This window comes from Sorex araneus, chromosome 5 (assembly GCF_027595985.1).
Source record: "Sorex araneus isolate mSorAra2 chromosome 5, mSorAra2.pri, whole genome shotgun sequence".
NCBI classification, from domain to species: Eukaryota; Metazoa; Chordata; class Mammalia; order Eulipotyphla; family Soricidae; genus Sorex; species Sorex araneus.
In genome coordinates, this window is record NC_073306.1 from 117,598,038 (window position 1) to 117,620,419 (window position 22,382).

General features: G+C 40.5%; 1 protein-coding gene across 4 annotated transcripts in view; it reads left to right on the forward strand.

Annotated features, from left to right (window-relative positions):
• Positions 1-22,382, forward strand: part of CBFA2T2 (CBFA2/RUNX1 partner transcriptional co-repressor 2) — a 129,740-nt gene that overhangs the window by 26,253 nt on the left and 81,105 nt on the right. Inside the window, exon 1 of one of the 4 annotated variants that reach the window (XM_055138236.1) lies at positions 19,763-19,873. The exons of the other annotated variants lie outside the window; for them this stretch is intronic. The gene's annotated coding sequence lies outside the window, so the exon portion shown is untranslated. Of the gene's footprint in view, positions 1-19,762; positions 19,874-22,382 lie in introns of those variants that run through there. 4 annotated transcript variants of the gene reach the window in all.

Consider the following 22,382-nt stretch of genomic DNA (forward strand, 5'->3'; position numbering starts at 1 on the left):
AGGAATTTTTAAACTGGGTTCTTGACTGATATGTAGGTAGCATTGATCTCCCTTTGTTTTTCTTTTTTCATTCTGATCTTGTATAGATGTAGACTTAGAAATGTACTTATTTTTATGTAAGATAATTTTACTGCAAGTGATTTTTGGTAGCAGTTTTGGGGCTACAGCTTGTGGTACTCGGCCTGCCTGGCACTATGCTCATGAATATGATCCCAGGTAGTTCTGGGGAAACCACACGCAGTACGAGGGATCAAACCTGATTCACTTGCATGTAAGACAAAAGCCTTACCCCCTGTACTTATCTTTCTGGTCTACACATGCTATAAAGGCTTTTTGGGGACTAGGGGATTTAGGTCCCATCCAGTATGGTCAGGGATTATTCCTGGCTCTGTGCTCAGGGACCACTCCTGGCAGTGAGCAGGGGACTGTGTGTGATTCTAGGGATCCATCTGGGGTTTGAAAGGCTCCTCTAGCTCTTTGAGCTATAGTCCTGACTCAGTATTTCCATGAGAGGAAGGTCATTCTCTGTCTGCAACTTTTAAAGGAATTTACCACAGTCTACTTCATTGGTATCAGATGATCTGGAAAGTCCTAGTTCCACATCTTTTTTTTTTTTTCTTTTTGGGTCACACCCAGCAATGCACAGGATGTGCTCCTAGCTCATGCACTCAAGAATCACTCCTGGTGGTGCTCGGGGGGACCATATAGGATGCTGGGAATCGAACCACTGTGCTATTGCTCCAGCCCTTTTTTAAAAAAAATTTTTTTTGAGGGGTGTCACACCTGGTGATGCTCAAGGATTATTCTTGGCTCTGCACTCAGGAATTACTTCTGATGGTGCTTGGGGGACCCCCGGAGATTGAACCCATGTTGACCGCATGCAAGTACTATCACTCCAGCCCCCTATATTGAAACAAATTTTAAATGAAGATATTCAAGTATGTCTGAGACCTCAATTTCAAACGTTGAGGAGTGTTAATAGCAAAAGTGGGACGTATGTCATACTTTAAACATGGCAAATGCTGTTATTAGGCCAGAATGTGTCTTATATTGTTACTGCGTATTTTCTTCTCTTTATCTAGGGGCTTTGAAATGCATTTAAAAAATAAGTACCCCCCCATTACTGTTCCACTAGTAGAAAGACACAATCTTGTAAGTTCACATTTAAATCTACTTCATTCCAATTCCTGTCCTTGTACTAGCCTCTTAATTTCTGTGGGTCTGATCTGTTTTTGTGCTAAATGAAAGCACAAAATCACAAAATTGTGTAGGCATAAATGAGAGGCATATGGGGGTGGTGTAAAAGGAACTCTAGGAGTTTTCATATGCCTGGGTGGGCGAGCTAAACTAATAGCTCCCAGCAGTTCTTCTGAATCAGACACTGTGGAGCCAAGAGTCTAACATTTGGAATTCCACTGCCTGTGCTAAGGGTCTGTCTTTTATCCTCCAAACCACCATTTGTTAAATGGCTAATGACCCAGTGGACCTGTTGACAACAAAGGAGGAAGACTGGCAAAGATCAAGTTAAAAGGAAAAAGCAAAGTTCAAAGGTAGGAAAGTAAGAACAAGAAGAGTTTGATCATATCTTCACTTACTGTTTATTATTTTGTTACAATTTATTGTAGAGGATTTAAAGGATACACAAAGTAGACAATAATGTAGCGAATATGAAATTACCCCTGTTCCTGCCCCAGCCCCAGCAATTTACCAGACTTGATTGTGTGGAAACCAAAACTCTGGTGAGCCTTGGGTTTGCTCTCAAAGTCTTGTCACCTTTGGCCTAATGCCATTAAACTTTTTTTTTCTTCTTGAGCACCAAGAATGTAGAATACTATGTTTAGTTTTGTGATGAGTAGGATAATACTTAACCTCTAGCAGCTTAAGGTTCTAAGTGCTGTTGTTCAAGTATAATTATTAGAGCCTATTATTATTATCAAGTATTATTATTAATTATAATTAGAGCATAATTATTATTGTTCAAGTATAATTAGTTATCAAGGGAGAGAGTGAAGGGGAAACTAAGGGAGATTTTATTGAGAAGAGTGTGTGACAGAGGAATGGCTCCCTGGTTGAGACAGCACTGTAAGCAACCTAGTAACTCTTTAAACTGGGCTATTTAGACAGGTTTTTTTTTTTTTTCAGGTGCACAACAAAATATTTTTGTTAAATTTTCTTCTAGAAATAAACTCAGATATTTTTTCTAGTCTATCTCCTTGGATGTTTATTATCGATGATCTGTGCAAGGTGTGTTTGATTCTGAGAAATACCATTCCAAAGTAAGCTGGGCCAGGTTTCATTGGACAGGACCTTTGAGAGGGGAGAGGTGGACTTTGTTGGTATGTCTTGTTTCAGTTATCTTTATCAGTGAAAAAAGCCCTAACTTTTGTAACTGCTCAACTATCAATGACTTTATAAACCATGGTTCTTTAGTTAAATACAAAGCTTTTTAAGAATTAAGAAAATAGCGGGCTGGAGCAATAGCACAGCGGGTAGGGTGTTTGCCTTGCACGCGGCCAACCCGGGTTCGAATCCCACATCCCATACGGTCCCCTGAGCACCGCCAGGAGTAATTCCTGAGTGCAAAGCCAGGAGTAACCCCTGTGCATCGCTGGGTGTGACCCAAAAAGCAAAATAAAATAAAATAAAATAAAATAAAAAAATAAAGAGCTAGTTGACTGACCAAAGCTAGTTGACTGACCAAATAATGTTGTGATTAGTGAGGCATTGAGCTAACCTGGAATGTTCCTTGTTCTTGTGTTCTTTCTTCTGTTATTTTTCAAGGAATAGATGATAGATCTTCGTGTTTCAGACCCAGGTTTCTCACATACGTCTTTTAACTTTTTTTTTTTTTCTTTTTGGGTCATACCCAGCGATGCTCAGGGGTTACTCCTGACGGCACTTAGGAATTCCTCCTGGCAGTGCTTGGGGGGCCATATGGGATGCTGGGGATTGAACCCAGGTCAGCCGAGTGCAAGGCAAATGACCTACCCGCTGTACTATTGCTCTGACCCATCATTTGACTTCTTGACTCTTCGCTTATATTCAGTTCTTTTAAACTGCTTGAAATTCTCTGGGATGTAAATTCTTACTGTCCTGAACAGTATTTCTTTTTTTTTTTTTTTTTTTTTGCTTTTAGGGTCATACCTGGCGATGCACAGGGGTTACTCTTGGCTCTGCACTCAGGAATTATTCCTGGTGGTGCTCAGGGGACCATATGGGATGCTGGGAATCGAACCTAGGTTGGCCGCATGCAAGGCAAACTCCCTACCCGCTGTGCTATCGCTCCAGCCCCCTGAACAGTATTTCTTGGGCTTTTTTATTTTTTGGCTTTTGGGGTCACACCCGGCGATGCTCAGAGGTTATTCCTGGCTCATGCACTCAGGAATTACTCCTGGCGGTGCTCAGGGGACCACATGGGATGCTGGAAATTGAACCTGGGTTGGCTGCGTGCAAGGCAAACGCCCTCCCCGATGTGCTATTGCTCCAGCCCCCTCTTGGGGCTTTTTTTCCCCTAAACCTTTATTAGTTTTTCCCTTTGATATTACTTATTATTATTGTTTTATTTTTGGGCCACACGTGGCAGTGTTCAGTGCTTAGTCCTGGCTCTGTACTCAGGAATCACTTCTGGCAGGTTTGGAGAACTCTATGATGGGTGCCAGGGCTAGAACCTGAGTTGGCTGCATATAAGGCAAGCACCTTACCTATCATACTATCGCTTTGGCTTATTTATTTATTTATTTATTTATTTATTTATTTATTTATTGCTTTTTGGGTCACACCTGGCATTGCACAGGGGTTACTCCTGGCTCATGCACTCAGGAATCACTCCTGGTGGTGCTCAGGGGACCATATGGGATGCTGGGAATCGAACGTGGGTCGGCTGTGTACAAGGCAAATGCCCTACCCGCTGTGCTATCACTCTAGCCCCTCCAAGTAAAATTTTTTTTTATTTGCTTTTTGTGTCACACTTGGCGATGCACAGAGGTTACTCCTGGCTCTGCGCTCAGTAATTACGCCTGGCAGTGCTCAGGGGACCATATGGGATGCTGGGAATCGAATCCAGGTCGGCCTTGTGCAAGGCAAATGCCCTACCCGCTGTACTATCGCTCCAGCCCCTCTCCAAGTAGATTTTAAAATCAGTTTGTCAGTGTCCATAAGAAGGGAGGAGGCTGGAAAAAAATTTTTTTTGCTTTTTGGGTCACACCCAGTGATGCACAGGGGTTACTCCTGCCTCATGCACTCAGGAATTAACTCCTGGCAGTGCTCAGGGGACCATATGGGATGCTAGGAATCAAACCTGGGTTGGCCGAGTGCAAGGCAAATGCCCTACCCGCTGTGCTATTGCTCCAGCCCCTATTCTTCATTTCTGACTGTAGTTTTTTTTTCTTTTTTCATTTCAGCTCTCATATTTTCTCTGCCTTCCTGACTACCTGTGCTCTTGTTTCTTTAAACTCATTGAACATCCTCATCATAGTATCACTATAGACACTGAGGATTTGCTGTTGGTTTTTTTTTTTTTTAATGTCTTGGGTAATTCTTTTTCATGCACTGAGCCTGGTGAGCTTCTAACGTGTTTCCACCATTAATTTTCTAGTGTTCTTGTGCTGGGGTGAGTCTTTGTAGTTATCCCTCTTGGAAGATCCTGGGATGGTGGGACGGCAAGCAGAAGGTTAGGGAGAAGCTGTGGTGTGGGGCCTTAATATGGCACAGATCATGTGTTGAGGCTCCTGGTACCCAGTAGGGAGAGATTCTGCCTCCCCTTTAGAAAGACAGCCAGAAGGTAGCTCACTTAGGATGGTGGAGCGGCAAGCAGAAGGTCCTCCATTTTTTTTGGGGGGGGAGGATTGGTTTGATTTAGGGGGCTACACTGACTACACTTAAGAGATAGGACAGAGATAGCTTGCTTGCATGTTCAGTCCCTGTCACCCCATATAGTTCCCTAAGCCCACCACTAGTGTTCCCTTTTTGTAAGGGAAAAACAAATTACATTGTTTTTTCTGATTTTTTTATATCCTCACCAAGGGTATACAAAATTTCAGTGTTTTTTCTTTGGAGAAATGTTTGTTAAGAATCCTTCCCACATTTGGGGTGGGGGGTATTGGGGATCGATCCCAGGGTCTCATACATGTAAGGCAAGTGCTCTACCACTGATTTATATTCTTTTTTTTTTTTTTGCTTTTTGGGTCACACCTGGCGATGCACAGGGGTTACTCCTGGCTCTGCACTCAGGAATTACCCCTGGCCATTCTCAGGGGACCATATGGGATGCTGGGATTTGAACCCGGGTCGGCCGCGTGCAAGGCAAACGCCCTACCCGCTGTGCTATCGCTCCAGCCCCTGTCTACATAATTTTTAATTGGGTGGTTTCGTTAATATCTGTTTAGGAGATCTTCATATTATTTAGATACTAGTCCCATAACAGATATGAGTTGCTAATATTTGTGCCCATTTTATAGATTACCTGTTTATTCTGTGGTAGTCTTTATGTATATGTATGTGTTTTTGTGTTTAGGGGGGTTGGGAGGGGGTTGAGGAGGGTATTGCTAATTGAATCCAAAATCTCAAATATGTGAAGTCTGCACTATTCCCAGGGATGTGATAGTGTCCTCTGATAATTAAAATCAAAACATTTTCATGGTGCCCCTTTTTTTCTTTTACCCTAGTATTTTATTACCTAGTATTTTAATTAAAAAAATCCCTACCTTTTGTTTTTATTAACCATATTCTGTTCACTTCGCCTTGAGAATATATACAGAATCTGAGTAGTGTTTTAATTTTTTTCCTCCTGTTCTATTTTTTTTCCTTTTATTTGTTGTTGTTATTTTTTAGGCCATACCTGGCAATGCTCAGGGGTAACTACTGGCTCTACACTTAGGAATCGTTCCTAGCAGTGCTTAGGGTCTGCATGGGATGCTGGGGATCAACCCCCGATCAGTTGTGTGCAAGGCAAGTGCCTCTCCGCACTGTACTATCTCTCCTGACCTAACCTCCTGTTCTGTTTTAAATCTCCCAAGATCTCTGGCCTGAATTACATTGTTTTTCCTGCTTCCATTCTGGCCAAACTTTCAGTTTTGAACACAACAAAGTGATCCAATTTAGTAAGATCTTATAAATGCTCTTGGGACCCTTTTAGTGACTTACTTAGAGGAAATCAGTTTTTTCAGTAACCTTGAAGCTTTCTATTATTTTCCTCTATGACTCGGGTTCGATTCCTCCGCCCCTCTCGGAGAGCCCAGCAATTTACTAAGAGTATCTTGCCTGCACAGCAGAGCCTGGAAAGCTCCCCGTGGCGTATTCGATATGCCAAAAACAGTAACAATTCTCACAATGGAGACGTTACTGGTGCCCACTCGAGCAAATCGATGAGCAACGGGATGATAGTGACAGTGACTTATCTTGGCCATTCTTTAATTGTCATTTTCTCCTTTTTCTTCCCTCTGATAATATTGCAGTGATGAGGATTGCACACATACTTGGTACGGTGCTTGCACATTTGGGTTGTATTGCTCGCTTAGCTTATTTGACACACTTGGCCGCTGTGCTAATCAGGTTGGATCTTTTAATAATCTATTTTTTTATAATCATTCTGAACTCAAATCCTGCTCCTTTCTTACTTTCAGCTATACAAATCTTAGTGTAGTGAATTGAATACCATATGTAGCCCTTAACATGTGCAGCACTTTTACCTAGACTGCATCTTCTCTGCTCTGTCATCTTCATTCTGCTTTACCAGTTCTTTCCCATTCTCTAACATACTCTGTAATTTACTTATTTTATTGTCTGCTTCCCTTTGCTAAGATGCAAGTTCCAAAGAGGACAGGAGTTTTTGTCTGGTGTTTATTGCTATAGCTCTGTTGCCTAGAATGTTGTCTGGCACGTGGTAGATGCCCGTCAGATATTTGATGGATGAGTAGAATAAAGTAGATAGAGTAGAATAGAAAGAAAAAAAGTGGACAAATGGTCTTTGCTGCCGTGAAGTTTATACTTTGTCGAATGAACTTACCCATTCAACTTCCTTTATTTTTTGGTTTAAATATGTGTAATTCAAAATTTTTGTTGAAGAAATGGCACTTGAATTTTGGGAGCTTACTTTCTTCATTTTTGTTATTGTTGTTTCCTTTTTGGGGTGGCTGAGCTCAGTGTTGTGGTGCCAAGGATTAAATCTGGAGCTCCTCTACCCCTTGGAGCTCTCTCCGTGTCCTGAGAACATTATTTCTCAAAAATGGTTGGGGTCTTGAGTTGTGCTTATTTGTTTTTGTTTTGTTTTTTGGGCTACACTCAAGTTCAATCCCCTGCACCATGTATGGTCCCTTGAGTAACATCAGGAATGATCCCTGAGCACAGAGTAAGCCCTGAGCACTACTAAGTTTGGCCCAAAGCAAACAAAATGCTGTTAGATAATTTTGAATCTTAGTTCATTGCTATCAAACACTTTATTATAAAATATTCTTTCCTTATAGTTAAAGCGATTTGTTTGCTTATAAATGGGATTAATAAAATTATTTTCTTTCTATGAAAGTTTTCCTTGAAAATGATTGACAAGTTAACTTACTGATTTTAGGCGTATAACATTAGTTTTATATTTGTATACATTATGAATGGTCACCCCAGCAGTTCTTTGTCCTTCTGCAATCTACCCTAAGGTTTTTCTAATGTTTAAATCCAGAATTCTGTGCTAGAAAATGAAATGTGAGGACTTTTGAACAAATAATCAGAGTTGAAGCAAATATAAATAGTAGATATTATATTGATGCCAACTGAGGAAATATGATTAGATTTAGTCAATAAATAAATCTGTTAACATATTTGTCATGTGCCAATTTAGATAATAAAAGAGTTACTGTAGGAGGATGTTTTGTTAAATGTCGTATGTGGCATGTTTTTTTCTGTGCAGGCTTACCATGTAGTAGACATTTATTAATAGTTGGGAAATAATAATGATAATACGATATTGAATTTTCTGCCTCTTAAGTTTTTTATCCAAGGTGCCCAGGGTAGGGCTTAGAATACCTTCTACCTTGCAGACATTAGGCCAGAATTGTGACTATAGTGTGCCACCGTCCTTCATACAACTCTTATTAAAACACGGGAAATAAAAAGGCTACTTGGGGACCAGAGAGCTAGTACAGCAGATAAGACACTTGCCTTGCATGTAGTCAACCTGAGTTCAATCCCTGTACTACGCAAGGATACCAAACCCTACCAGGAGTGATCCCTGAGTACAGTCAAGAGTAAGCCATGAGCCCTGCAGGGTGTGTGCCCCTACTCTCCCCACAGACTACCTGGCAGAAAGTAGTGTATTAAAAAAAAAACTTAGGTATAAAGTCTTCCCACTTTTTGGATGAATTCCAATGAAACTAGTTGTACAATGTCTCTGAAGTGTATATTATTTTCTACTAACATCTTTTTTTTGAGGCACTATGATTTACAACACTGAATACAATGCAATAATAGGATTTAGTGTACACAGTGTTCTGACCTCACACCTCCTCCGGGTCTTTTTCTTTTCTTCTCCATTGTTTTAGTGTCAGATCTTAAACACATCTTCTCCTGGCACCCACCACTCCCCTCCCCACACACTTGGGGAAGCTCAGTTCTGTAAACCAGTTCTTAGATTCTTTGCCTTGGACCATTTGTTATTCCCTTAATACATTTCTTTTTGTTTGTTTGTTTGTTTTGGAGTCATACCTGGTGGTGTTCAGGGCTTATTCCTGGCTCTATTCTCAGGGATCACTTCTGGCAGGGCTCAGGAGACCATATGGGGTACTGGGGATCGAATACAGGTTGACAAGACAAATATCCTACCTGCTGTACCATTGCTCCAGTCCCTAATACATTTCTTTATATCCCACATATGAGAGACATCATTCTGTATATGTCCCTCTCCTTCTGACATAATTTACTCAGCAAAATATCCTCCAGTTTCATCCACGTAGTGGCAAGCTACAGGATATAATCTTTTCTTAAAGCCCAGTAGTGTTCCATTGTGTGTATATATCCCAGTTGTTTTTAATTCGATTTTAATTAATCAGTTCTTAAATACTGCTATTAACTTTTGTTCTTAAGACTAAAATACTAGAAGCTGAACAGTCAGGGTAAGGCACTTACTTGTCTTATATGTGGCTGACCCCATTTTGACCCCTAGCACCACATATGGTCCCTCAAGCACTTCCAGGAGTGATTCCTGAGCACAGAGGAAAGAATAAGTCCTGATCGCTGCTGGTGTGGTCCAAAAACAAAACAATTGAAGTTCTGGAACCAGGGGAATAGCACATGGCTGGCTTGCACTGAAACCATATTCCCACTTACCCAGCAGCACTTGGTTGTAGCCCTTGTGGACTTCATCAGTGCCGGTTCAGCACAGCACCACGTTGCTAGCCCATCTATTGCTAGGAGTTGTTTGTAAAACCTCTGAGCAGTCAGTCCATTGGAGACCCAAAATATAAAATTGAAAGAAAAACCCCACCAATCTGAAACAGTTTTCTGAGCAATAAGTAGTCCTAAGATGCATGGGAATTAATAAGTAATATTTCTGGATTGTTCTGGTTGTGGGATGTTTTAGATTTTTTCTCCTCTCCTTTTAGGTTTAGAACCACACCTGGCAGTGCTTAGGGACTGTTGCTGATATAGTGTTCTGGGATTGCTCCCAGCCGTGCTGGGGGAACATGAGGTTCTAGGGGTCAAATCCAGTCTTCCTGCATGCAGTGTGTACTTAGTACACTGAGCTCTCTCTCCAGCCTCCTTTTGTGAGTTTTAAACATCACATCTAAGTTCACCTTTAATATCTTAAATATTAAAGGTTTTTGTCTTTTAACAACTTTTTTTTTATTATTTTTTGGTCACACCCAAATATACAGGGGTTACTCCTGGCTCATGCACTCAGGAATTAACTCCTGGCGGTGCCTAGGGGACCATATGGGATGCTGGGAATCAAACCCGGGTCAGCCAACGTGGAAGGCAAACACCCTACCCACTGTGCTATTGCTCCAGCTCCTTAATACCATGTATTGTTTTTGAACTTTGTGTCCTCTGTAACATAGATATACAGCTTACCTGTTATTTAAAAATTATTTTAATATTGTTGGTTTTTTTGAAAGGGAACTTGCTAGGGATTGAACTCAGAGCATCTCATATGAATCATGCCCTCTTACCACTGAGCTACATCCCTACCCTGCAAAGTTGTCAAAGACAACCATTTAAAACTTGGGGGGGCTGGAGCAATAGCACAGTGGGTAGGGCGTTTGCCTTGCAAGTGGCCGACCCGAGTTCGATTCCCAGCACCCCATATGGTCCCCTGAGCACCACCAGGGGTAATTCCTGAGTGCAGAGCCAGGAGTAACCCCTGTGCATCGCCGGGTGTGACCCAAAAAGCAAAAAATAAATAAATAAATAAATAAATAAAACTTGTGTTGGGTTGTTCCCAGCAGCGTTACTTTAAGATCACAAATTGGAAACAATCCAGATGTTTCTCCTGGTGAACAAATATGTTATCAAGTAATACTACCAAGCAATAAAAAAAAAAAACTACTTGTACTATATACATTACAGAAACCTTATACTAAATTTAAAAAGTCAGTTACTGAATAAAATATACCAAATTCCATGTATTAAGTGAAATGCCTGAGAATAGAGACCGAGTGAGCAGATTGGTAGGTTCCTCGGACTGTGGGTATAATTAGAATTTCCTTTAAATGGACATAATAGACCATTAGAAATGATGGAAGTATTATGAAATGGGATTGTGTGATGATTAATTCTATAAATTTACTAAAAATTGTTAAATTATACATTTTAAATGGGTAAAATTTATACCACTAAAACTTACATTTTAAATTTTATTGAGGGGGAGGCCCCCCCTTAGGAGCTTTGGAGACACCTGTGAGATACTTTGAATGGTTCAGTTATCAGGCCCAGATCCAGTACTACTACTGACCGTCATTACTGGGAACTGCTAAGGCCATACTCAGTGGTTTTTAGAGGCACAAAAGCTATACGTGGTGTTGCTGAGAGTAGGGCGTGTAGTTAGAGGGATCAAATCCAGGGACAGCCGTTTGAGCTAATGTCCTAGTCTTATGGGTGTTTTTTCAAAAACTCAGTCTAAAGGAGTGGCCCATGTACAGCACATCTCTGTAGATTTACTTAGATGACTGCTGTTCAGCTTGCTTAGTTTAAATCTTCTGAAAGATTAGAGCCAACAGGAGCTAGAATAGTCATTTGGGATCATGTTATGATTTAAGACACATCAAAGACATTTGTTTTTAAATTTATAAATTAGTATTATATAATGCTACCAAGCAATAAATAGGTCAGTATATAACTGACCTAAGACCTTACCTGAATTTTAACACCTAGTTTTGTTATTCATATAACATTTTCTTGAAGGTAATATATCCTAATAACTTGACATATATTGCCCTACATTGCCCTTGCAAATAGGTATATATCTGTGTGATTTATTTTTGGTATTAAGGTACAGAACCTTGGACTTCATTACTTGAAAACTGTATGACCTACCACTAGGATTTATCCTTGGCCTGGATGAATGAGAACTTATTTGGAATAGACAGGGGTATCAAAAATGTTTGGGAAAACTAGGGCTAATAATTTTTCAGTTATTTGCAAATAAGTTATTGAATGTTTTTGCCGAGCTGGATTGATAGCACAGCGGTAGGGCGTTCGCCTTTCACTCGGCCGACCCGTGTTCTATTCCTCCACCCCTCTCGGAGAGCCTGGCAAGCTACTGAGAGTATCTCGCCCGCGCGGCAGAGCCTGGCAAGCTACCCGTGGCATATTGGATATGCCAAAAACAGTAACAACAAGTCTCACAATGAGAGACGTTACTGGTGCCCACTCCAACAAATCAATGAGCAACTGGATGACAGTGACAGTGACAGATGTTTTTACCATTTTCAGGGCCCAGGAGATGACTCAAAGGGTTGGAGTGCATGCTTGCATGCAGGACCCCTGGTTTTGATCCCTGCACCTCAAAGTTCCCCAAGTATCACTGTGTGTGGTTCCTCCCCCAGTAAATGTTTTCATTAATTTAAAAGCCATAGCACTCATAAAAATGATTGAGGATATAATTTGATTTAAATGTTATATTTAATAGAAAATGATACAGTTTTCAGACTATATCCTTGTCTATTTTATTAAATAGAGGTTTTGGTGCAGATTCTTTTTAGCTAATGTTTAGTGGTTCTAGAATAAAGAATCTTATTTTGTTAAATTTATTTTTAATGAATAGTATATTTTAATTTATTTATTCAGCAAATAGCTTTGAATTTATGGATTTTGGCATTCTCCCAGCCTTAGAGGCAGGTAATGAAGACTCAGAAGAACGGACTAAAAGTGTGTCAGAGAGCTCGACACACTGATGGGTATGCTTTGCTTGCAGGAGGTCTAGGTTCAGTCCCTGGCACCACGTGGTTCCCCCAGGCGTTACTGGGTGTGGCCCCCAAACAAAAGCAAATTGGAATAATGTAGTCAATGGGTAACTTAAGCATTAATTTTGTTTTGTTTTGGGGACACATCCGCTGATGCCGAGGGGTTACTCCTGGCTCTTCACTCAGAAATTAACTCCTGGCTGTGCATGGAGGCACCATACAGGATTCCAGAGATCCAACCCAGGTCTGCCATGTGCATGACAAGTACCCTACCTGCTGTACCATCTCTCCGGTTCCAAATATTAATTTTTTTTTCTTTTTGGATCAGACCCAGTGATGCACAGGGGTCACTCCTGGCTCTGCACTCAGGAACCACCCCTGGCAGGGCTCAGGGGACCATATGGGATGCTGGGAATTGAACCTAGGTTGGCCTCGTGCAAGGCAAACGCCCTACCCGATGTCTATCGCTTCAGCCCCCCAAATATTAATGTTTTAAGTATTGCTATCATATCTGTCTTACTTGCTTTGAAAATCATCTCTCCCAAAGGTAAAACTCCTATGAAAATTCTTTAAAACATGATTAATTTTCCAGATGGGTCACATAGAGGGGGATATAGAAAAGAGCTTGCCTACACACACACACACATGCACACACACACACACACACACACACACACACACAGAACCACTCCTGCAGTGCTCAGATGGGTCACATAGAAAGGGATATAGGAAAGAGCCTACACACACATACACACACAGAACCACTCCTGACAGTGCTCAGAGACCATATGGGATGCCGGGATAGAACCCTAGTCAGCTGCATACAAAGCCAAGACAAGCACCCATATGCACTGTACTGTCTCTCCAGCCCTACGAAGAGCTTATTTTGAGGGAAGAGTTCAGAGTTTAAGAAATTGGTTGGTAGGATAACTAAGTATTATCTCTTATTCTCAGAATAAGAATCTTAAAGGGTTATGTGTAATTTGTTTTAGCAAATGAAAATTCCTGCTTCATTTATTTTTTTGTATCTCTGTTCTCTCAACTTTTAAAACTCAGTTATTACAATTAAATTGAATTCTTGATTTTAAATGATGATCCACAGCTGCTTCTGTCTGGTTTGTATCCCATAAGGACCGATGACTTAAACAGCAAGAGAATTGTTTTTCAGTTTTGTTTTCAAGATCATTTGTCAATGTGATTGCTTCTCTTTTTAAAAAATTAACAAAACATTCTTTCAGACTTTGTAATATTAATTATATCATGCAAATAAACAAGCAAATTATGAAATTTTTATTAATAAAATAGGGATCTATGTGTTATCTTGTAAATAAAATACTTTGTTTCTGGAAAGTCTTACCTCTTATTTTCAGGTTATTTAACTTAATTTAGTATCTGGAGAAAAAGTTTATCTACGTATTTAAAATTTTAAGAATTTAGGTACTATGATCTACAGTGTTCATAGTGGCAGGGTTGCATGCATAAAACACCACAGGCTACCAGAGAGTCAGCTTCCTTCCAGCGTCGTTCCCCACCCCACACTGTAGAATCAGTTTAAAAACAAAGTGAAAATAGAAGCTTAAATAAGAAAGAAAGCTGTAGGGGCAATTATATCATTTAATCCTGGTCTCTGACTTGACATAGGACTTAAATTAATTTAGTAGCTGAATTGGATGGCACTCTGTTGAATTGCAAGAGGAACGCTCTTAAAATCTTTGCTGTAGATTCTAGAGAGATAGTACAGCAGGTTCGATGCTTGCCTTGCATGTGGCTGGCTGGGTTTGCTTCCTGGCCCCACATATGGTCCCCTGAGCCCTGCCAGAAGCAATCCCTGAGCATAGCTGGATGTTCACATCCCCACCTCTTAGAGGGTGGGTGGGGGGGTGGGTATGTTTCCTATAATTTGATCTGAAAATGAAGACCCCCCCTATATTCTGCGGTGGTATATTTTAAAAGTCTAAACATTTCTTTAGGGTTTTAATTTTTTTGTGTGTATGTTTTTATCATCCTCCCCGCAAACTCCTCTTCACTCCCCATGCTCAGGGGTTACTCCTGGAGCTGCATTCAGGAATTATTCCTATTGTTATTTGGGGGACCAAATGGGATGCCAGGGATTCAACCCTGGTTGGCCACTACAAGGCAAGTGACCTACTCTCTGTCCTGTTGCTCCAGTCCTATTTTTAGTATTTTGTTTTGTCTTGGAGCCATATCTGGTAGTGCTCAGGGGTTATTTCTGGTTCTATGCTCAGGGACCAATCCTGGTTGTGCTTTGGGGCAATATGTGGCGCCAGGGATTGATCTGGGTTGTCTACATGCAAGGCAAGTGCCCCTACCCACTTGCACTCTGGCCCCTAACCTTTAGGTACTGGAAGTAGTTTGATATATTGACAATTTGTTGAGACAAATTGGCCTGTATCGTTTACCTACAACACAACAAAACTGTGTAGTCTGTTCTTTGCGTGTTACTGTAATGAATCTCCCCCCCTTTTTTTTTTGCTTTTTGGGTCACACCTGGTGATGCACAGGGGTTACTCCTGGCTTTGCACTCAGGAATTACTCCTGACGGTGTCAGGGGACCATATGGGATGCTGGAAATTGAACCCAGGTCGGCCACGTTCAAGGCAAACGCTCTACTTGCTGTACTGTTGCTCCAGCCCCTGAATCTTCCTTTTACCAGTAATGTTGTCTAAACACTACTACTTTCAGGTCTTCATGCATCTTCTCATACATTCTTTTTCTTTTTCTTGTTCTTTAAAATGTTTCTAAAAATTCTTATTAGTGTTCATTGTTATTTTTGATATATTCTTTTCTCTACCTGAAGTAATTGAAATATTCATAAACTTTTTAAAAAAGAGTCTAGTTCCTTTCTCATCTCTTTAAGTTCTACTTCATGTGATAATACTTGGGCTGGAGCGATAGCGCAATGGGTAGGGTGTTCGCCTTGCACGCGGCCAACTCGGGTTTGATTCCTCCACCTCTCTCGGAGAGCCCAGCAAGCTATCTTGCCCACACAGCAGAGCCTGGCAAGCTACCCGTGGCATATTCGGTATGCCAAAAACGTAACAAGTCTCACAATGGAGATGTTACTGGTGCCCACTCGAGCAAATCGATGAGCAATGGGATGACAGTGATACAGTAATAACACTTATATATGATAAGCCTTTCATCAGCCTCCCTCTGTCCCACACTAGGCCCTTAGTTCTCATAATCTTTTCCTAGTACTTATTGTTTATTACGCATTCATCTTTGTAACCTTTTTATATAACATATAGCCTCAAAAGACTGCAAGCTTCCTGTGGGCAGAGACTATATTTGTTTGCTTTTTTGTTTCCAACACTTGGCCTAAGATTTGGTTCACTGTGTTTGAGTCTTTGTAAAAATACTCTTGCTAAATTCTGGTATTTTGTAAAAGGCCAGCCAGTAAATGTTTTTGGCTTCCAAAAACATCATCTGTCCAAATTCTTTTGTTGTAAGGAGAAGAAGAAGGAGCTATAGAGAGATAAGTGTAAGGAAATAGGCATGGTCCTTTCCCAGTGGACTTTAGTAAGCAGGTTAAAGCTTGCTGTCCCTGTGATAATAATTTTTTGTTTGTTTTGGTTCTAGGTCACACTTGGTGATGCTCAGTGGTTAGTTCTGGCTCTGCACTCAGGGAGTGCGCAGGAGACCATATGGTATGCTGGGGATCAAACCTGGGTTGGCTGCGTGCAAGGCTAGCACCTTCCTCACAGTACTGTCTCCAGCCCCCCAGTAATAGTTTTGAGGTCTGGAAAGCTAATACGGTGGGTAGGGCACTTGCCTTTCAGCTGACCTGGGTTTGAGCCCAGTACTCTGTATGGTCCCCCAAACATGCCAGGAGTAAATCCTGAGCACTTTGAGGGATCACTCCTGAGAAGGCTGTATTCATGTTGTTTTTTATGGGGAGGGGAGAGTGGGAGCACACCTGGCTATGCTCAGGGCTTACTTTTGGTTCTGCACTTAGAGATCACTCCTGACAGGTTTGGGGGGGACCACATGGGATTTCAGAAATTGAACCTGAATCGGGCACATGCAAGAGAAGCATCTTACCATTATGCTATCTCTCGAGCCCTCATTCTATTTTGAATTTACATTTCCCTGAAAATTGTATTTTTTTTGTTTTATATTTTTGCTTTTTGGGTCACACCCAGAGATGCTCAGGGCTTACTCCTGGCTCTGCTCTCAGGAATTACTCCTTGCAGTGCTTGGGGGACCAAATGGGATGCGAAGGATCGAACAAGGCAAATGTCCTACCACTATACTATCACTCTGACCTCACTCTGACCGCTTCCCTAATAATTGGTTGCTGAGCATTTTCTCCTCTTTTTTTTTTTTTTTTTTTTTGCTTTTTGGGTCACACCCATCGATGCACAGGGATTATTCCTGGCTCTGCACTCAGGAATTACCCCTGGCGGTGCTCAGGGGACCATATGGGATGCTGGGAATCGAACCCGGGTCGGCCTCGTGCAAGGCAAACGCCCTACCCGCTATGCTATTGCTCCAGCCCCTTTCTCCTCTGTTTTATTGATTTTCTCTGTGTCTGTTTTGACAAAGTAACTGGTCATCTCTTCCTCCCTTTTTATGATAGGATTATTACTATTGTGTTTTTTGACCACAGTCTGTGCTCAGGGATCATTCCAGGTTGGGCTCAAGGGACCGTATGGGGTAACTGATCAGCCATATACAACACCTTACCCCTGTACCATGTAGTTCCAGCACCTATTATTATTAATTTTTATTGTTGAGGTTTTTTTCTTTGTGTGTGTGTTTCTTTTACTCTTTGGGCTACTCCTGACTGGGCTAAGGACTTACTCCTGTCTCTGAGTTCATTGATCGTTCCTGGTGATGCCGGGGATTTCAAACCTGGGTCGGCTACATGCAAGACAAGTACTTTCCCCCTTGTATTATCTTGCGACCCTTTTATTGTTGAGTTTTGTAATTATTTATATACCTTGGATACTCTTGTATGATGTGCAGTCCTGTAATTTTTCTTTTTGCGGAGAGGTGTTGGACCACACCCAGGGGTGCTTAGGGCTTCTCCTGGCTCTGTGCTCAGGGATCACTCTTGTTGGAGCTCAGGGGACCATATGTAGTATTGGGAATCAAACTCTGCTTTACTATATGTAAGCTAAGCACCCTGCCTGCTGTACTATTACTCCGGCCCCTTATGCAGTTATTTTCTCCTGCTCAGTAGGATATCTTTTTGTTTCACTGATGAGTTGTTTTGCATGCAGGAGCTTTTTGGTTTAGTATAGTCTCAGATGTATTTTTGCATTTGTTTCCCGTGATGTTAGAGTTAAGTCCTCAAAGTCATGACTGAAACCAATATCGTAGTGTTTTGCCTATGTATTTCTCTATGTATTTATGATTTTAGGTAGTAGATTTAAATCTTTGATCCATTTTAGATTCAGTTTTGTGTATGGTGTGAGATAGTGATCTAGTTTAATTTTTTTGCAAATGGATACGAAGTTTTCCCATCGTTTGTTAAAAAGATTTTTCTTTATTGTATTATTTCAGCTTCTTTGTTGTAAAGTAAGATTCCATATGTATAGAGTTATTTCTGGGCTCAGTTCTGTTTCATTGATCTGTGTTTATATTTTTGTCTAGTACCATACTGTTTTCATTACTCTCTTTTTGTAGTATAATTTAAAGTCAGCATAACACCACCTATCTTTTCCCCCAGTATTGCTTTGGGAGTATGGAGTGGGTTTCAATGCAAATTCCAGTTATATTAGTTCTTTGACCTTGAAGAATGCCTTGGAATTTTACTAGATACCACATTAAATCTGTAATTGCTTTGGGTAGGGTGAAAATTTTGTTTTGGGGGAAGGCTGCCACTTGTAGTGCTCAGGGCTTACTCTGCGCTCAGGGATTACTCCTGGTGGTTCTTGGGACCACAATATGAGAGTGGGATGTCTTTTTATTTCTTGGTATCATTTCTTACAGTGCCTTACAATTTTCATTATATAGATCTTTCACCTTTCTTTGAAGTGTATTCTTAGATAATTCTTTTGACAATATCAGTTTTCTTTATTTTTGTTTGGGGGGGCCTGGCGGTACTCAGGGCTTACTCCTGGCTCTGTGCTCAGGGATCACTTCTGGCAGGCTTGGGAGACCATATAGTGTGCTGGGGATTGAACCAGTTTGACCATGTTCAATTCAGGTTCCCCTACCTGCTGTGCTATTGCTCCAATCGACATTCAGTTTTCTGTGGTTAATTTTCACTAAGCAGAAATTGAGTATGCTATTATTGCATGCCAGATATTTCAGGGAATAAATGATTAAGCCCAGACCTTGAGTGGTTCATTTCTTCTCTCTGGGTTCTCTCTGTTATACTTTCTTTTAAGAACACACATACACAACTTACTACGGCATCATGATTTATTACATTATTCATAGTTGAGTTTCAAGTATACAGTGTTTCAGCACCAGTCCCCCACCAGTGTCAACTTCCTTCCACCTATGTCCCTGGTTCCCTCCGACCCTCCGCTATATTTCTAAAAATGTTTTAATTTTCAATCTTTAATGTTAAATATTGTTATTTGTCTCATATTTTCTTTGCTTTAATTTTTGTCTTGCATTGCATCCCCATTTTCATTTATAATCTTCATAAGCATCAGAACCATGTTGCCTGCATTGTCTTACTTTAATCACGTGCCAGTTTTGCAGTGCTACCAAGTCTGGATCTGAGAGGCAGCTTGTGTGAATCATTTACATACATTTCTGCTTATATTCCCCAAATTAATTTGCAACTTTAAATTTTTCATCCAGTTATGTGTCCAAAGCAGATTTTTAATCATTCATTTTAAGAATCTTACCTAGGATTTAAAAACTGGCTCGAAGAGCAGCAGCTATTAAACAATAGCAGGAACCAGACAATACATAGGACTTTAAATCGTAATTGTTAAACCTTTGAATGTTCCCCAAAACATGAGTCTCTGTATGTGTGTCTTTATATGTTACTCCGCTAGGGACTTGTACAGATAGGTTTTGCACAGTATCCTTGCTGTTATTGTCAACCATAAACAAATTACACATACTTAACAAGTTAATGTCAGATTGGCTAGGAGCCATTGGGAGGTGTGTACTTAGTGACATCAGCTGGCAAAGAGCCCTGGTAACTGGGAGGGTTAGAAGGGTAGTGGAGGGAGAAGGGAGCAGGAGGGAGGTAGAAAAAAAGAGACAGAGAAACTGACTGTATCTGGGGATTCTGGCAAGGTGAAGAGCTGGTCTGTTTGGCAGGACCTTCCCATCTGGGATCCATCTGTGTTTCCCTGGAATGGGACAGGCAGCTCTAGTCAGTGAGAAATCGCAGATGTGAGAGAGCTGACACATGTCCAGCTAATGAAAGAAGGAAGGAGGCTGGTTTCAGATTGGGCTTTGAAGATTAGGAGGAGAAAAAGAAACGCTTTTAAGCATCTATTTGAAATATATTTGGTATTTTTATATTCTGGATTGTTATAATTTGGACATTTGGGGTAAGTACATTTTAATCTAATTTGGGAGATCAAAATGGGCATTTCTCTGCCTCAAAGCTTTCACTTACTTCACATTGTGGCATTATGAATATGTTTGATATTGATAGCTTGTCTTTTAGCAGCTTTTTTTTTAACGTTTTACTTTGTTCATGTATGTGAATTTTCAATTATCACCTTCATTTTGTATATTATACTTTATTAAGTGGAAACATTAGGTGTAATGTGTGAATACTATGAGTAGGAAGAAATGCTACATGTATTTCTATAAGGCTTTCCAATTTGAGTCTTACTGTGATGTTTTGAGGATAAAATTTTTTTATCCTTCAGTACGCATACTAAGAAAGATGGCCTATAAAATACTCTTTTGCCAGACTTTATTTCAATATATTTAGGCAAATTGCAGCTGGAAGATGTTATCATAACTAAAAAGCATATTAATTTTGATGCATTTAAGCTCAGTGTATTTTCATTACATTTTATCCCTTTGCTGTTTTTCCTGTTTACTTTCTACTTATAAATAGCTAACATCAACAAATCTGAGTTGAATTGTGAGTTTGAATCACTTTTGTGATGCAGTAAACTCACATGTGTTCTTTGGTCCTGTTTTAGTTGGTAGTGTATAATTTAGCTTTTTGCTACTTCTGAACATTGTATTAATGTTTTCTAAGCTTCCAAAACCAGGTTAACTATGAAATGAGTGAGTTTCATGGTTAACATATACTGGATAGTCATCATTAGTAAATGTCTGTTCTCAAGCAATCTGTTTACTGTCATTGAGTTTATTTTTGTGAACTTCCTGCCTCGTGTTCTTTTGGGGGAAATTGGTACGGCACAATGAAGGCATACAAGTTACTTTCATAAGTTTTCAGATGTTCATTAGTCTGCTGTCATTGGTTTTTAAAACATTTCCATTTTTAATTTTAATTCTCATCCTTAGAATGAGTCTATAACTATAGTTTTCAGGACACCCCTCCTCTCACTGTACCTGCCTCCCAGGTCTCTGTATTTTTAAAATAAATATTACATGTTATTTTTGCTAAACCTCATTGTGATTATAAAAAAATTTGAACAGCATTCTAAGCATTGTAATGTAAATGAGACCGTTAAAGTATACCAGAACAGAGGAACTTCAGAAAGTGGACCAACATGATACTCATGAATTACACTTATTATATAAGCAACTACTTAGTTTTCTCCCAAATTTTGATTCCTTAAAATTAACCTTCACTCCTTCACTTCTCCTTCACTTCTGTCAGCTGGATATTTTTTTAAGTGGACGGTACAGTAACATTTAATTTCTTCAGTTTTGTATTCCAGTTTCTTGTGGGAAACATTTTTGTCAGTTTTTTTTTTTTTTTTTTTTAGCCAAATGAAGAATTTACAGGCTTGTGTGACTAGATGAGTTAGTAAGAATTTACAGGTTTGTGTTTTGATAGACATGTGTGTGTTTAGCATATTTGGGAACTTGTTTTAATACCTGAGCAGATATAGAGTTTATATTGTTTTTGATATATATAATATATATGTGGGTATACAAATACACACACACATTTTGGTTTTTTGTTTTTGGTGTCACACCTGGCGATGCTCAGGATTTACTCCTCGCTTTGCGCTCAGGGATCACTCCTGGTGGGGCTCAGGGGACCACACTGGATGCTGTAGATCCAACCCTGGTCCACCACATGCAAGGCGCACTACCTGCTGTACTATCTCTCTAACCCTACATGATAATTTTTTGTTTGTTTTGGGGCCACATCCTGCAGTACTCAGGGCTTACTCCTGATGCAGGGAATCACTCCTGGAAAACTTGGACCATATGGGGGTGCTGGGATCAAACCTGGGTTGACTGCATGTAAGGCAAAAGCCTGACCCATAATACTCTCTCTGTGGCCCCACATGATACTTTTTTTTTTTAAATTGGATCACTGTGAGATAGTTACAAAGTTGTTTGTGATTAGGTTTCAGTCATACAATGTTTCAACACTCATCCCTATACCTTCAGTGTACATTTCCCACCACCAGTGTCCCATATTTCCCTCCCACCCCTCCATCTTGCCTCTATGGCAGGCACTTCTCACCTCTCTCTCTTTCTTGCACCTCCCCCTCCCTCTCTTTCTTTCTCTCTCTCCCCCCTCCTTCTCTCTCTCTCCCTCCCCGTCTCTCTCCCTCTTTCTCTCCTTTTCCCTCATGTGTGCTCTCTCTCGTTCTCTTTTTCTCTGGCTCACTCTCCTTCTGGTCATTATGGTTTGCAATAGATATTGAAAGGTTATCGTGTGGGGCTGGAGCAATAGCACAGCGGGTAGGGCATTTGCTTTGCATGCAGCCGACCCAGGTTCAATTCCCAGCATCCCATATGGTTCCCTGAGCACCGCCAGGAATAATTCCTGAGTGCAAAGTCAAGAGTAACCCCTGTGCATCACCAAGTGTGACCCAAAACGCCAAAAAAAGGAAAAAGGTTATCATGTATGTCCCACTGCCTACATTCAGCACTCATTTTTTTTCAGAGTGA